Consider the following 15,278-nt stretch of genomic DNA (forward strand, 5'->3'; position numbering starts at 1 on the left):
CAATCTTGCCCATTTCATGCTTCCAACCTTCTACACAGAGCCCACCCCATCACCTAACCTGCAATCTTCCTGCAACACTCAACCAGAGGGTCCTCCAGCTGCTCCTCCCTTGGGTGCCCTGTCAGGGCCTGAGATCACCTGCCCCTTCGCCCCTCCAGGCTCCTCCCCACCTGGGGCTCGCAGGCCCAATGCTCCCCTGGCACCGCCCACGCAGGGTGTCCCACCAGGGGAAGATAGGCTAAGCAGCACCCTAGGGCCCCGGTCTCTGGGGGCACCGCAAGGCTCCTCTCTACCCAGGTCCCTCTCACCAAAGAGCAGAGACTGAGTGGGTTTCCTGACAACTGAAGAACTAACAACTGCCAAGGTATTCTTTCATAAAGACCTTCAGTACAAAACTTACGGCTTTGTTCATAAGCCAATCACAAATGTGACCAAAAAAGGTGTGTGTGTGTGTGGGGGGGAATGAACACCAATAATAATAATAATAATAATAATAATAATAATAATAATAATACCTTTGTTTCCAAACAAAAGCAAGTGAACCAGTTGGGCTATTTCACTATGTCCTGAAACAAGCAAAACTACCTAAGGCCTACTTTTACTGTGAATCTTGTTAACATTTTAAGTCAGAGTATACTTTAAAGCACTAAACAAAAAAGGGTTCTTGGGTACCTCCAGCAGGAGTCATTGAGTTCAACAGCTAGATGGCTGCTCTGAGAACAGACACAAAGATTTACCCCACGGGGTGTCTGCGCAGCATCCTTTACCAAAGCAGTGTGCAGGAATCACCCCAAATGTCCAACAATCAAACACCAGTTTAACGTCTTACTGTACAAGCAATGGAATGGTAGGTCATCGCGTCCAAATAAGGATACTAAAGTGTCTATGGGAGAAGAGACGATGACTGGGGCCTGCTTCCACATAATCCAGGCAGTAAGAAACAGACGCACCAAGACAGGCCAAGGGATGATCACAGAAGCCAAGTGCTGAGCGCTGGGTGGTCACGACCAATTCTATTTTTATGAATGTCTCAATGTTCCAATTTTAAGAAATGATGGCAAATAAAGTTCCATGCATAGAAAGATATTCATGATATGTTCTTTAAAATGTGTCATGAGGCATTTTCATGAAGAAAAAATTTACATACCATAAAATTCACTCATTTTATCAGATGGGGCACTATGGTCCGAAGGCTGGGATGTGGTCACCTAGTCTGCCAGTTATTGGCTCTGAAACCCGAAAATCATTTACCATCACTGGTGCTTGATGTCCTCTTCTGGAAAACAGGTACATCATCTACCTCGTAGAATCAAATGAAACAAATAGCAAAGGGCTTTTGTAAACTGCAATTTGTTAAATTTTGATTTCGCTATTTTTTAAAATAGTCACCCATTTTAAGTGAACTGTTCGGTGAGTCTTAGTCAATTGATAGGTGTGCAGTCACCACCACAATCAGTTCTTGAATACTTGTATCACTCCATATTTCATATAAATGGAATCAAACATTATTGATATTTTGTGTTTGGATTGACTTGTTGAGGTTCAACCTTTTTTGTGTTAAATAACAAAACAAATGTCAGAAGTTTTTTCCGTATTGCTGAATCTCACTGTATGGATAGGATCTATCACATCCTGTTGGACTTTTAGACTTTCATTTTTGGCTATCAAGAGTAATGTGGCTGGATATGAAAGCCTGTGCGGGACCGTATGTTTTTACTTCTCTTGAGGCAGATATCTAGGAGTGGAAGAGCTGGTTCATACAGGCACATAAATTAAAGAAACTACAAAGTTTTTTCCAAAGTGGCTGCACAATTTAATATTCCTACCAGCAATTCATGAGGGCTCTAGGTCCTCCATAGCTTCATCCACACCTGGTGCATCCACCTTTTCCGTTACAGCATTCTAGTAGGCCAGTGGTCAGGGTGGTTCAAATTTGCACTTTCCTAGTGATTAATGATACTGAACATGTGCCTATGTGTTTATTCGCCCCTCCTCTATCTTCTTTGTTGAAGTATCTATTGAAATCTTGTGCTAATTTTTTTTTATTGGTTGTTTGTCTTCTTGAGCCGTAAAAGTTCTTATAATCAGGTCCTTTATGGGATACATGATTTACGTGTATTTTGTCCTGGCCTGTGGCTTGTATTTTCATTTCTTAATGGCATATTTTAAAAGGCAAAATTTGTAATTTGCATTCATCAAATTTTTATTGTGTTGTTCACACTTTTTGTATATTACCTAAGACATCTTTTATTAACCCAAAATCATAAAGATGGTCTCTTATGCTTCCTTCTAGAAGTTTTATAGTTTTACATTTAGTTTTGTGATCTATTTCCATAATTTGTCCCTTGCTGGAGAAAACCAGTGATAAAACTGTACTGCAAAATAACCCCTTTACAATATATGTAAAATATGATTATATATGCTTCTATGTAATTACACACAAACATACAAACATAAATAGAAAGAGAGAAGTCTAAACGGATATATACCAAAACAGCAGATAGGTACTTCTATTTTAGAGAGCTTTATTTTCTTCTTTTTTGGTGGTACTCAGTAATAACATATAATAAACTGGTTTCAAAATGCTACACTCCAAATCGTAGCCTCCAGACGAGAAGCAGCAGCCGGAGACATCCTGGAGGTTAGGACAGGAGGGAAGGGGGGCCCCTGGGACTCCGGAGAGCCTGAGGGTTAGACAAAGAGTTGATGGAGCTCAGCTTCTGACGATGAGGAACATCTGGAGAGCCTGGCCACAAGCTCAGTGCACAGAATGCAAAGTACTCAGGGCTGCAGCCAGAATCTGGATGAAGCGAACAACATGTTTAAGTTTTTAGAAAGTGCCTTCTTCTGCAGAGTACATTTTAAAAGGAAAAACTGGTATGTTCTAGAACACCAGGAATTCTCAGATGCTGTGCTTTTAACAACACAGTGTTCAGATAATAAAAATTAATGGGTTACAGAGTGTGGTACACGGTTCCTTGTAAATTAGATTTAATTACAACTACCACTGAAGTCTCCTATTTTTGCCAGAAGCTTTTATCCTTCTATCCTTGGCCAATGAACTTCAGATACAAGATAGATCTTCATATTGAACCAACTGTAACAAACAGCATATTTAATTGTAAGGTTACTTCAAATGCTGAGGAACTGGGCTCTACTGCTGTGAGCACCTCCAAATGAAACCATTAGCTGCTTCATTATGCTGGTGAATTTCTAATTCTTGTTTCTCTTGTTTCTCACACGTTCTATTTTCCAAAGAATTTCCAATCCACAAAAGAAACAGCAAAGGAGGCATGTGATGGATGTTCAGTCCACTCCACCTACTCAGAGCTCAGACCCCCAAGCAGACACTTCCTGCAGCTGCAGCTTACAAAGGATGCTCTTTGGATTTTTCTGGCAATAGCTGGTAGTTTAAGAGAACAAAATCCTGTACCCTCCTTAATCCACAGGCACTTCCCTTTACACCACAAATACTGACATTTGTCTCTCCTACAGTCATGTGATAATATAGAGAGCAGGAAAAAAAGCTTGGAAATGAACATTTTAAGGACAGGCAAAACCGTGTCCACTATGCTTCTAACAAGTGTGATGAATACTCCTGACGAATGTCATTAATAAGACATACACTGCATTTAGGTGGCATCACAGCTTGATCTAGGCACTACATGATACTAAGTGAATTAATCACTTAGAAATCTGAGTGGGTACTACGATTATCCCCACTGTGGGGTGGGGGAACTGAGGCAGGGTGAGGTGAAATAAGTTGCCACGTCAGGGTCACTACTCTACACACTGCTCCCTGAGAATCACTCGAAGGCTAACCTGCACCCGTTGGCTTACCTCTGCTCTCACACATCCAAAAGGCATTCTGAGGGAAGACAGGGCTCATCACAACAGTCTTCATTCAGACATCCTCTTCCACAAATCTCATTTGAAAGGATGCTCCATTTCTCCAAATCTCTACCTCATTAGACGTGTTTCACTGTCCTTGAGACATTCCCATACAACACGCCACCCTACACTGACCTTATGATGGCCATCTTCATACAGTAGCCCAGAGGCATCAGGACGTTGCTCACGCCTAAGGTGTCAGCAATCATAAAGACAGAGGAAGGGGACACACTGCTGTGCCCCTCAACAGAGAGCAGCTCCTCTTCCTCTTGTGCACCCCACATGCTAGCAAACCAGAACTCCATCCCCGCCCTCCTTCACAATTGGCTCCAAACCACCCAGTGCAGTAAAAAATTAGCCTGGAACCTTCAAAACTAGGATTTTATTGTGTGAGATCAAGACAAAATCTAGTAGTAGCACAATCACAGATGACACTTTTTTGGCTCCAAACAAGACATAAAATTCCAAACAAGCATTTCCTGAGGAATAAAAAGCATAATCAGCTTTTAGAGTCTATAGCTATTGGCAGGTTCTGGTACTTTCACCAAGGTCTAAAAACATTCAAGGCATCCATAAAGACCCTAGAAAAAGAGCTGCAGTTCTTTTACTTAAAGCACCAGATTGATTTCTGAGGCACATCTAATGTAACACTAATGAAATAACAAAAAGGAAAAAATTGACAGTTTTAGTGTACAGTCAACTAGAATGCACTGTCCTCCTTCAACTGTGTTTCCTGTCCTTGTGCTTCCCCAACAGCCAGCAGCCTGCACCCTCCCCACCACCACCAGCGTCAGCCCAGTGCAGAGCTGGCACCTGTGTCCAGGAAGACCGACGTTCCCTGGCCCAGAGCCCCAGGCACACAGAGGACAGGGCCATGCTGCTCCTGCACCTGGCTCTCTTAGAGAGGGTGGGTCACAACATCCCAACATGACTCATCCACGTTCTTGAGAATTTGGAGAGCCATACCAGATGGTTAACAAAATTTTTAACAAGATTGTTTCTTAGAATTTATTACTTGTTATACTAAGAACATAAAAAGGTAATTTTAATATAAGACCTTGTCCTCATATCGTTCCATTATTAAGTACAAAGCCAGAAATATCTGACCAGGAAACATGTTCTGAAAAATGTCACCTCCGTGAACTGATTCTGAAGAATGCTGTCAGAATTAAGATAATGTCTGCAAAGCTTTTGCAGTCCTTGGAAGGGAAATGTTTCTGGAAATAAGGATGGAGCTTGTTCTTTTCCTTTTATTTTTATTTTTAACAAAGATCACAAAATGAAGACTTTAGCATGGTTACCTTCTAAGTAATCACCTTGGAAGCTACAGACTTATTCCAACACATGCTACAGAAATGCTGCCAGTGCCCAAAGCCATCTGGAAGCCCTTTCTTCAAATTGCCTATTATAGCCTATGGCACATTCTCTAATGTAGTAAACTGTTATTCTTTCAAAACCTATTAGAATTTGGGAAATACGTAAATTATTCTCTGCCAAGTATAGGTGAACAGAGTAAGGAAACTTGGTTACTCTGTTCAAAAAAAAAGTTACAAATGTACTTGGTATATCAGATATCAAATTATTGTGTAATAAACCATCCCAAAACTTAGAGACTCAAAACAATGACTTTTTATTTCTTATGACCCTGTGGGTTGACTAGGTAGTTCCTAAAAATTACAAATAAAATCATTAATAAAAATTATAAAATGACCAGAATGGAAAACATATTCACAACACTAGCCATGGTATTTTAAATTACTTCAGCTTGGTATAGGGCTTTCAAATTGCCTGGAAATGTTGGGCTGGCCATGTGCTACTTTTCACAAGATGATTAACCGGGCTTTTATTTTTGTCTTTTTTTTTCCTGAAAATTTGAGGGCCAGGTAGGTCCTCTGGGTCCAGACCTCCAATCACTTCTGTGTTTTTTCTTTTATTAGTGTAGATCTTGTGATTTGCAGACAATCTATATTTTAAGAAAATGAGCTATTCCGAGTTAACAAATGAACAGGACTAATTCATTAATATTTTCAAGGCAGGGATCCCTGGGTGGCGCAGCGGTTGGGCGCCTGCCTTTGGCCCAGGGCGCGATCCCGGAGACCCGGGATCGAGTCCCACATCGGGCTCCCGGTGCATGGAGCCTGCTTCTCCCTCTGCCTGTGTCTCTGCCTCTCTCTCTCTCTGTGACTATCATAAATAAATAAATAATTAAAAAGAAAAGAAAAGAAAGCTTTAAAAAATATATATATTTTCAAGGTAAATCTAAGTGAAGCAATGAAAATGGACCTCTCCCTTTCTCCAAGGCATCACCTCAGACCACAGCTCCTCTTACCCTCCAGGAAAAGGTTCTGTTATCAGAGTAGTAATGCTTAATCCTCAAAGATAACAAATAATGCAGCCAAACACAGCAGTCTAAAGACTACAGGACATGACCTGAGCAAAGTATGACACTCAAAATGCAATGTATTTCTTTGTAATCAACTCAGTATTAAAATTCCTATTTGAAAACAGGTTTTAATCTTTAAAAACTGCTACAGCTTAGGTACAGTTTCAACTTTTACTATACTTTTGTGGTGTGGTAAATAGAAGCAAAATCTTAAGTTTCTCTAAAATAAACGGCAGATCAGAAGTAAGTTTTCCTTCTTGATACAGTTATCCCTGAAAGAATACGGATTTTTAAAACATCCTTTAAATGTAGAAAATGAGTTTTCAGCTAACTTTGAAAAAGCCAAACCTCAGTCACTTAACAATAAAGAGGAAAACTTAACTCAGTAAACGGGGGATTTGTTCAGCCGCCTTAACTGAATGTGTAACCTGCCATCAGGAACCACAGCAGAGCAGAAACTGAGAGGAATGCCCTTAAAGGACCATAGCTTGGGATCCCTGGGTGGCGCAGCGGTTTGGCGCCTGCCTTTGGCCCAGGGCGCGATCCTGGAGACCCGGGATCGAATCCCACGTCGGGCTCCCGGTGCATGGAGCCTGCTTCTCCCTCTGCCTGTGTCTCTGCCTCTCTCCCTCTCTCTCTCTCTCTGTGTGTGTGTGTGTGTGTGACTATCATAAATAAATAAAAATTTTTAAAAAAGGACCATAGCTTTATTCCGTGTCCTGAACCCCAAAACCCAGTAGCTTTCAGTCACGGCCTCTGCTGACTGCACTTATGTCTGCCTCCCCCACAACTCCACAGTTGGAAGCTTCTTCAACCTCTACTTGCAGATCCTGTCCACCAAATCCGAGGTCGACCCACGATGCTCAGTCCTCAGACAGGCACTGGGCGCTTACAGTGTGCCATCATGTCTCAGGCCCCAGGAGTCTAGACCTGAAGAATGATGCATACCCCCTGACCGGCATCTGCACCCACAGGGGAGCCGGAAACTAAAACACAGACCGGACACGGCAGGTATTGAATTCAAGTGAGAAGTGCAATGAAAGACTAAGGTCCTGTCAAGCGGTCAGAGAAACCCCTCAGCAAGTGACTCTCAAGCTGAGAGGGCCAAGGGTGGGAAGGAATGCACCAGAGGAGCAGGGTCCTGACCGAGGCAGGAGCGTCCTCGGAACACAGTGAGGAATCGTGAGGGCAGGGACACCTGGCACAATGACACAATACACACTGCCCCTAGGACACCGTATCTGGCTCCCAGAAGACACTATGCCATGGCTACTTCTCCTGCCCTATGGTAGGACGGGGTGGGGACAGAAGCCAGATTTCTGAGTCAATAGCTAGTGGCCGCGGTGCTGCTTTTATGACAGACCCTGCTCTAGTCAGTCAGCGGAGAACTGAGCTCTCACCCCTGGGCAACGCTACCTCAGGCGACCTCTCAATCACAGCCATTTACTTTGGGAACCTCAATGCTGGCCCTGTTCTCTCCTTCCAGGAGGTCTGGACTTGACCCCAAGCCCTTCTCTACAACTCCCTGTCTGGACAATAGTACAGCATGACATCTAACTTAAGAAACCAAAACGTAGCAAGGGAAGTGATCGGACCAGAGGTAAAATATGCTTCAAGATGCCAAATGGCAAGAGGTTCTATTCAAGGCCAGCACAGCCCTGGGAGTGAATTGGCCATCACTGCACAAATCTCTGGCTCTCAGATACAGGGAAGGGGGCAGTGGCAGAAATAAAGAGATGGTGATGAGAATAATGCCACAGCCTCAGCAAGCTTCTCAAACATCCTCTCCATAAAGTCCAGCCAATAGAATGACATCAAGAGCAAAAATAATCCTTAGTAGCAATAGCCTCTTCTTAGTGAAAGAAGTTGGAACTTGTTCTACTGTTTGAAGGCAACACATCATTATAATTTTCCAAGAACTAATAGGATTAAACCATTCAACAAAAAATATTTTTTGAAAGAAGATAAGATGGCTTTGTGCCTTTCAAAAGACACCATTCAAAGACTATTTAGCAATTCCACCTTAATAATCTAAAATCTAATTGTATGAATTATTTTAATCATGGGAAATTTATTTAACTAACTTAACTGTTTTTAATGGAACCTAGAAATAATGAATATTTAATACCTCGAGTAATCGTTTCGGAGGGTACTTTTCAAGAAAAGATTTTTCCACAGTTTTTAATAAATTTAAAAAAAGTACATGTCTGGGAATGAACTATCTTGCCACTATTCACAAAGACTTGAGTTTGATTGGAAGCCTAACCCGTTTGGGCAAACACATCCAAGGTTCTGTGCCACTTAGTCCCACAATGACCCATCTGATTCCAGAGGGGTTCTGAGCTTAGAGGTATTAGCAAAAGTGGGTTTTGGAGTTCAGTCCATAGTAGTCGGCTGTGGGCTTGACTGAGCAAGATGAAGAGGGTCAAGAGGTTCTAAGTACAGAACCTAGTTAGCCTAATGCAAAGGTGTTCTTACGGTACAATATCAAGAGTAGAATCACCCAAGCAATTCAGCTAATCCACACTTGTTACAGTGCCCCAAACTCCCACCATTATAGTTCTATATTAAAGTTGTGCTGTGGCTTCCAGAAGGTCTCAAGAGTAGAATCACCCAAGCAATTCAGCTAATCCACACTTGTTACAGTGCCCCAAACTCCCACCATTATAGTTCTATATTAAAGTTGTGCTGTGGCTTCCAGAAGGTCTCAGTGAAACGTTAAATTAAATGAGAGTTAACACCTTAAATGAAAGGATTGGAACAAATGACCTTGAAATCTCTTTAAATCTCTAAAACTCTGATTCTATACATACAATTAAGTGCTAGGCAGAGAGTAGGGTCTAAAGGACCAGAAGATCAGGCAAAGATGAATCTAGGCAGCCAGGAGAGGGAAATGGGCATAATAGAGTGTTAGCTAAAAAATCAAGTCAGAATGTATTAACTTTTATGAAATACATGCCATATACAAACATCCATATTTATGGAGATAAAACACTAAAGGTATGTATTTCAAAACTTTAACCATTATCTTAAAATGGCAGGATTGCAGGGATTTTTTTTTTCATTTCTTTTCTAAATTTCCACAATGCATATTGCTGGTAGACCCCCTAGTAGAGACCTAGTAGAGGTCTCTTGCAATTCTATACGTCATGTAAGCAGAGACACGATCTTTGCTCCAAACTATCATTACAAGGGTATTTTTACAGCAAATATATTTGGAAGGGAGAAACAGTGTTTCCTCCAGACCAAAGAGCAGGTTTGCTTATGATCCTGGAAGGCAATGAGCGTCTCTCTTCAGAGCCAAGAACAGCCATGCTTACAATCCAGTACAAAAGACTCAGACACCCTAAACTCAGGGTTCCTCTCCTGTAACACAATCCCTGTGTATACAAGTGTCAGTTGGCCTTCCTTGTGTCACCCTGTGGGAATCAAGTCTTAGAGTACTAGTGCAAAAAAATGCTGATATCATGACAACTAGTACTACCATGAATAATAAACGTCCTTTGTCTCTGACCCAGAAGTTTCACATCTGTCAAACTGTGTCAGACCAATCTTTTAGCTTGCAAGTAGGGTAAAAAAGCTCAGATCCTTCAAAACTCTTGACAAATATTATACTGTTGTTACCATCTGAGATGCTCAGAATTAGTGAGACAGTTTCTACTGCTTGCAACCAAAAGCCATACAAATGCTTTAAGAATCAGGTCTTTACATGTTCAGGTAGGAAGGAAAGGAGGGAGGGAAGGAAGATGGGAGGAAGGGAAGAAGAAAAGAGAAAGCAAGGAAGGCAGGCAGGGAGTCGAGAGAAGAAAAAAGAAAGGGAGAAGGATCCAGAAGACCCTCACCTCTACAAGATAGCACTAGACAGGGAAAAGGACATTCTCATTTTTACTGCACCCCTGCTGTGTGAAAGGTGCTATGCCTGGAGCTAAGGACAGAGATGGGGACAAGACAGACAGGAAGTATCGCAACACATACATGTGTGTGCCTACCACCACAGTAACTGAATGAACCCAAACAAGGTACTTTGAGAGGGTAGGAGAGTGGAGTCAGAGCAAGTCTGAGTCGGGGTAGGGAAGGCATTCTTGACATTCTATAGGTGTCATTTAACAGTGTACAAGGAGACTTTTTCTCCTGGTAGGCCCGTCTTCATCCCAGAGAAATTTTACAAATTTAAATAATCACAAATATACCAGCCCTCCATTCTTTCAATCCAATTATGTTTTTGTAATATACAAAATAACAGTATAATTACAAGATTAGTGCCAAGCAGTAGACTGATAAGCATTTCATGACTATGGTCTAACATGAAGCCAATTCAGAGTCACTTAAAGTTGTTAATCATTAACCACAGCCAAATGGACTTTGATAACCTTTGCATATAAAGTGTTTAGATTACCCAATGAATGACACATGCAAGTTTAAGCTTAAGGCACTTCATATGGTACCCTGCAGCTAGAAGGTGGTTAAAAAATGAAAACAATAATTAGGATTATCTAAAAATACTGGACTCAGCAAGAATGTTTGTTCTCAATTCACTCTCTGTGACTTGGGCAAGTCACTTAACCTCCCAGGCACCAAATGCCTCATGTATCATAAGAAAGGATTATACCTTATAGGTTATCACCTCTTCTAAAGGTAGAAAAATTATTTCAACTCACTAATCCAGCATTTAGTGGCAATGTTCCATTTTACATATAATGTATCCTGAAAAACATGAATGTTCTAAAAAAAAGGTATAAAATGCACAATAATTTCAGCGACATTCAGAAGTACATGATTTCCAATCATAACTAATTTTTGCTATTAAAAAAGGCCTTTCCCCCCAATGAAAGTAATATTTACATGCAAAACGGCCATTTTTGGTGAGGAGGAAGAAAATACTGTAATCCCATAACCCAAAGGTAACCATCACTAACATTTAAATAAGGCTCAGAGTTTTTAAAATTTATGTAAACACAAATACATAGATAAATTTAGGTAAAATCCAGTAAATTCCACATCCACACACACCACCACCAACTAAAATAGAATAAACAAAAAAAGGAAGTGCTCAGAAAAACCTAGGGAATGCTCAATGAGTGCTCAGGAGGAGTCAAAACTTGAACAGGCTCCCACTGGCTAACCTGGAAACCATCTGAATGTAAACAATAATGATAATAAGCAATAAAAATAACATAGAATCCATGTGCCTATTCTGAAACAAATAAATAAATAAATAAATAAATAAATAAATAAATAAATAAATAAGAGGGCTCTTACAGTAGGATTCCAACTAATAAAAGTAAAATAAGTGAAGGAATTAGAACATTATCATTTGGCAAACACCAGAGTAATATTTTACACAAAAATCATCAAAAGGTGGGATCCCTGGGTGGCGCAGCGGTTTGGCGCCTGCCTTTGGCCCAGGGCGCGATCCTGGAGACCCGGGATCGAGTCCCACATCAGGCTCCCGGTGCATGGAGCCTGCTTCTCTCTCTGCCTCTCTCTCTCGCTCTCTCTCTGTGACTATCATAAATGAATAAAAAATTAAAAAAAAAATCATCAAAAGGTATAAAATTAATGAGTGAAAGTACAATGAGAAATGAGACGGAGAGATTTATAGTTTCAAAGAACATCCCCACAAGATCCTCATTCGTTATAAAAAGAAACATTATTACTTCTAAAAAGAAGATAGTAGGAACCATTCTAAGTGATGACCTGACAGAGCTTGTGCCTCCTGATAAACTGCACAGAAAAGAACAAAGCTTCACTTCCACAGCATTCCCTTTTTTTTTTAAGATTTTTATTTATTTATTTATTCATGATAGACACAGAGAGAGGGTGGAGGGGCAGAGACACAGGCAGAGGGAGAAGCAGGCTCCATGCCGGGAGCCGGACGCGGGACTCGATCCCAGGACTCCAGGATCGCGCCCTGGGCCAAAGGCAGGTGCCAAACCACTGAGCCACCCAGGGATCCCTTCCACAGCATTCCTAGTAGAAATGAATACTGTTCACTAGATGTGACTAACACATCTAGTCATGGGGAAAGAGCACACGAATCCGAATTGAGGAACCTTCAATCAATTAGCTAGAATGAATTAGGCTTGAATCTTTCAGGACTGTCAAGGTCCTGACAGATAAGGAAAAACCAAGCAACTCTTCGAGATTAAAGACTGAAGAGCTATGCAACAAAACTCTTATGTGACCGGGGAATGAACCCTGCACCAGGTAAAGCACTTTACAGAGACAACTGACAAGATGTGCACGAGGTGTGGAAATTAGATAATACACTGCATCAATACAATTTCCCTGATTCTGATCATTGTACTGTGGTATGTAAGAGAATGTCCTTGGTTTTAGGAAATATACACTGAGGTATCTGGAGGTAAAAAAGGCACTGTGTACAACTTAATCACATATGTGTCAGGAAAACAAATTTAGATGATAATAGATATAAAATATAGAAGGAAGGGGACATGAATAACTAGTACAGTAAATATTAACTGAATAAGTAAAGTAAGTGTAGTAAACTAAATAAGTAAAATGAGTAAACTAAGTAAAATAAGTGTAGTAAAATATTAACATTTGGGAAATCTGGGTGAAAGGTGTATGGGATTTTTTGTACAATTTTTCCAACTTTTTTGGATATCTAACATTATTTTTTTTAAGATTTTATTTATTTATTCATTAGAATACACAGAGAGGAGAAAGAGAGAGAGGCAGAGACACAGGCAGAGGGAGAAGCAAGCCCCATGCAGGGAGCCTGACGTGGGACTCGATCCTGGGTCTCCAGGCTCATGCCCTGGGCTGAAGGCGGCGCTAAATCGCTGAGCCACCAGGGCTGCCCTCTAACATTATTTAAATATATTTTCCATACATATGCATATATGCACTTAGTGGTGAAGATCTTTTTGTAAAAAACAGATACATCTCGGGACGCCTGGGTGGCTCAGTGGTCAAGCACCTGCCTTCGGCCCAGAGCGTGGTCCTAGAGTCCCGAGATCGAGTCCCACAATGGGGGACTGCAGGGAGCCTGCTTCTCCCTCTGCATGTGTCTCTGCCTCTCTCTCATGAATAAATAAATAAAATCTTAAAAAAAAAAAAGATACCTCTCTAAATCATTGTCTGTAGAGGCTATACAGTATTTCCCTGTTGAATATACCAGAAGTTATTTAACACTGCCAACTCTGCCACCGGCAATGCCTAAATATTCCAGCATATGCCCGTGCGTACTGTTTACCACAGCAGAATTCCCAGAATAAAATAAGTCTCTTGAAACAGGGATTTTACTTGAATTTGAATCAAGTTACTATCAAGATATCTAGAGATAGCAGACAACCTAAAAGGTAAGTTAAAAATAAATCAAGTCTTTAAATGTCTCACCCTTACCCACCTGTCCAGCTGTGGGGCACCAATAGAACAATGAAGAAAATGATGATTATAAACCTTTAGATTGCCACCGAGACATCACACATGTGCCTTATTTACTTTACTTCCATTTACAGACCTTAAAGAGAAAACGAAGGGCGCCTAGTTGGCTCAGTCGGTAGAGCACACAATTCTGGATCTCAGGGTTGTGAGTTCAAGCCCCAAGTAAGGCTTAGAGATTACTTTAAAAAACAGAGAGATCTTTTAAAAAGAAGAAAATGAAAGTGAGAGCAGAAAAACAAAGGGAAAATAAACTACCCCCTCCTGCTTATACAGAGACAAGCAAATTGAATGACAGAAACGACAGAAGTCATGTTTATTTATAAAATCACACACATGCCATGAAGTAAAAAAGGCAAGTACTGTTTCAAGGAACTTCAGAGGGAAGGGGTGAAAAGGATAATGTATGCAATAATGCAGGGATGCTCCACACTTGAGTGGACAGAGCCATAGCACCTGAACCTGCAGATGGCTTACTGGGCCTGGGGCAAGCCACAACTGCCCATGGAACAAATGTTCTTGTTTGGTAATACCAAGAAAGCACAGGGAAGGTAAGACAGGCCGGTCAGAGAGGGTGAGGCTCTGGGCATGGAGTCTATACAAGTGCATCAAAGAACACACAGTTGGAGTGTCTGGGTGGCTCAGTCAGTTAAGCGGCCAGCTCTTGATTTTGGCTCCATCCCATGACCGTGGGATAGAGCCCCCGGTCACGCTTCTCGCTTAGCAGGGAGTCTGCTCAGGATTTTTCCTCTCTCTCTCTCTTCCTCTGCCTCCCACCCCCACTCACTTTGTGTGTGTGAACACACACGCGTGCACGTGCTCTCTCTCTCTCAAAAGTCTTTTTATAAAAAGAAGCACCCAGTCAATGGTCACTATGACTTCCCAAGTTCAGCATCCTCCTCTGCGTTACCATTAAGTGTAGTATTGGTGGAGCCTCTAAGAATGTAGGTATAGTCTTATTCCCCAGTTTCACATACATTAGCCACACAGATGTACATGGAAATAATAAAAAAGAAGCCCTTGTCAGATAAGATGCTCTGAAGGCTGAGGTTAGAAAACCTGAAGGTCAATGATGTGCCATCAGTATTACACTTGCCAAGCACATGACTGCCTAACCGGCTACAGAGCATTTTTGAATGACATATAGTAACATCTCTTGTTTTAGACCATGAAAATGAGATAACAGTGAATGAGTCCATCATCTGAAAATACTGTCTTAAACATGAAAGAGCTAAAGCAGCCTCAGAAGTCCACCACTTTTATAAAAGGAAATGGGTTTTTTTTAATGTTTTCATATTTTCAAAGTATATATAAACAGAAAATCTGGCCAATTTATCATCAGTTAGAAGTAAATTTAAATTCCACTAACCCTCAAATAAGCAGTTAAATTTAGTAATTTATCCTTGCACTTTTTAATCTGTGTATGTGTGCCCACTGTATACTTTATCCTAAAACAAAAATGGAAGCAAATAATACTGTTTTGTTGCTCAGTGAACTTTATAGTGAACTGTGTCATGATTATTACAGTATTTATTTTAATGACTGTATAAAATATTTTTAATAAAAAATGTGCCAATCAATATTAATTCAAAATCGT

General features: G+C 40.9%; 1 protein-coding gene and 1 long non-coding RNA gene across 7 annotated transcripts in view; both read right to left on the reverse strand.

Moving 5' to 3' along the window:
• The window catches only part of TRIO (trio Rho guanine nucleotide exchange factor), a 354,258-nt gene that overhangs the window by 291,825 nt on the left and 47,155 nt on the right, over positions 1-15,278 (reverse strand). The window lies entirely within an intron of this gene.
• LOC144302282 (uncharacterized) overlaps positions 2,509-15,278 on the reverse strand; it is a 30,689-nt gene continuing 17,919 nt past the window's right edge. The window contains exon 4 of the long non-coding RNA XR_013369126.1: positions 2,509-2,800. This is a non-coding gene — a long non-coding RNA (uncharacterized LOC144302282). The remainder of the gene's footprint in view (positions 2,801-15,278) is intronic.

Source organism: Canis aureus, chromosome 31 (genome assembly GCF_053574225.1).
Source record: "Canis aureus isolate CA01 chromosome 31, VMU_Caureus_v.1.0, whole genome shotgun sequence".
Classification (NCBI taxonomy): domain Eukaryota; kingdom Metazoa; phylum Chordata; class Mammalia; order Carnivora; family Canidae; genus Canis; species Canis aureus.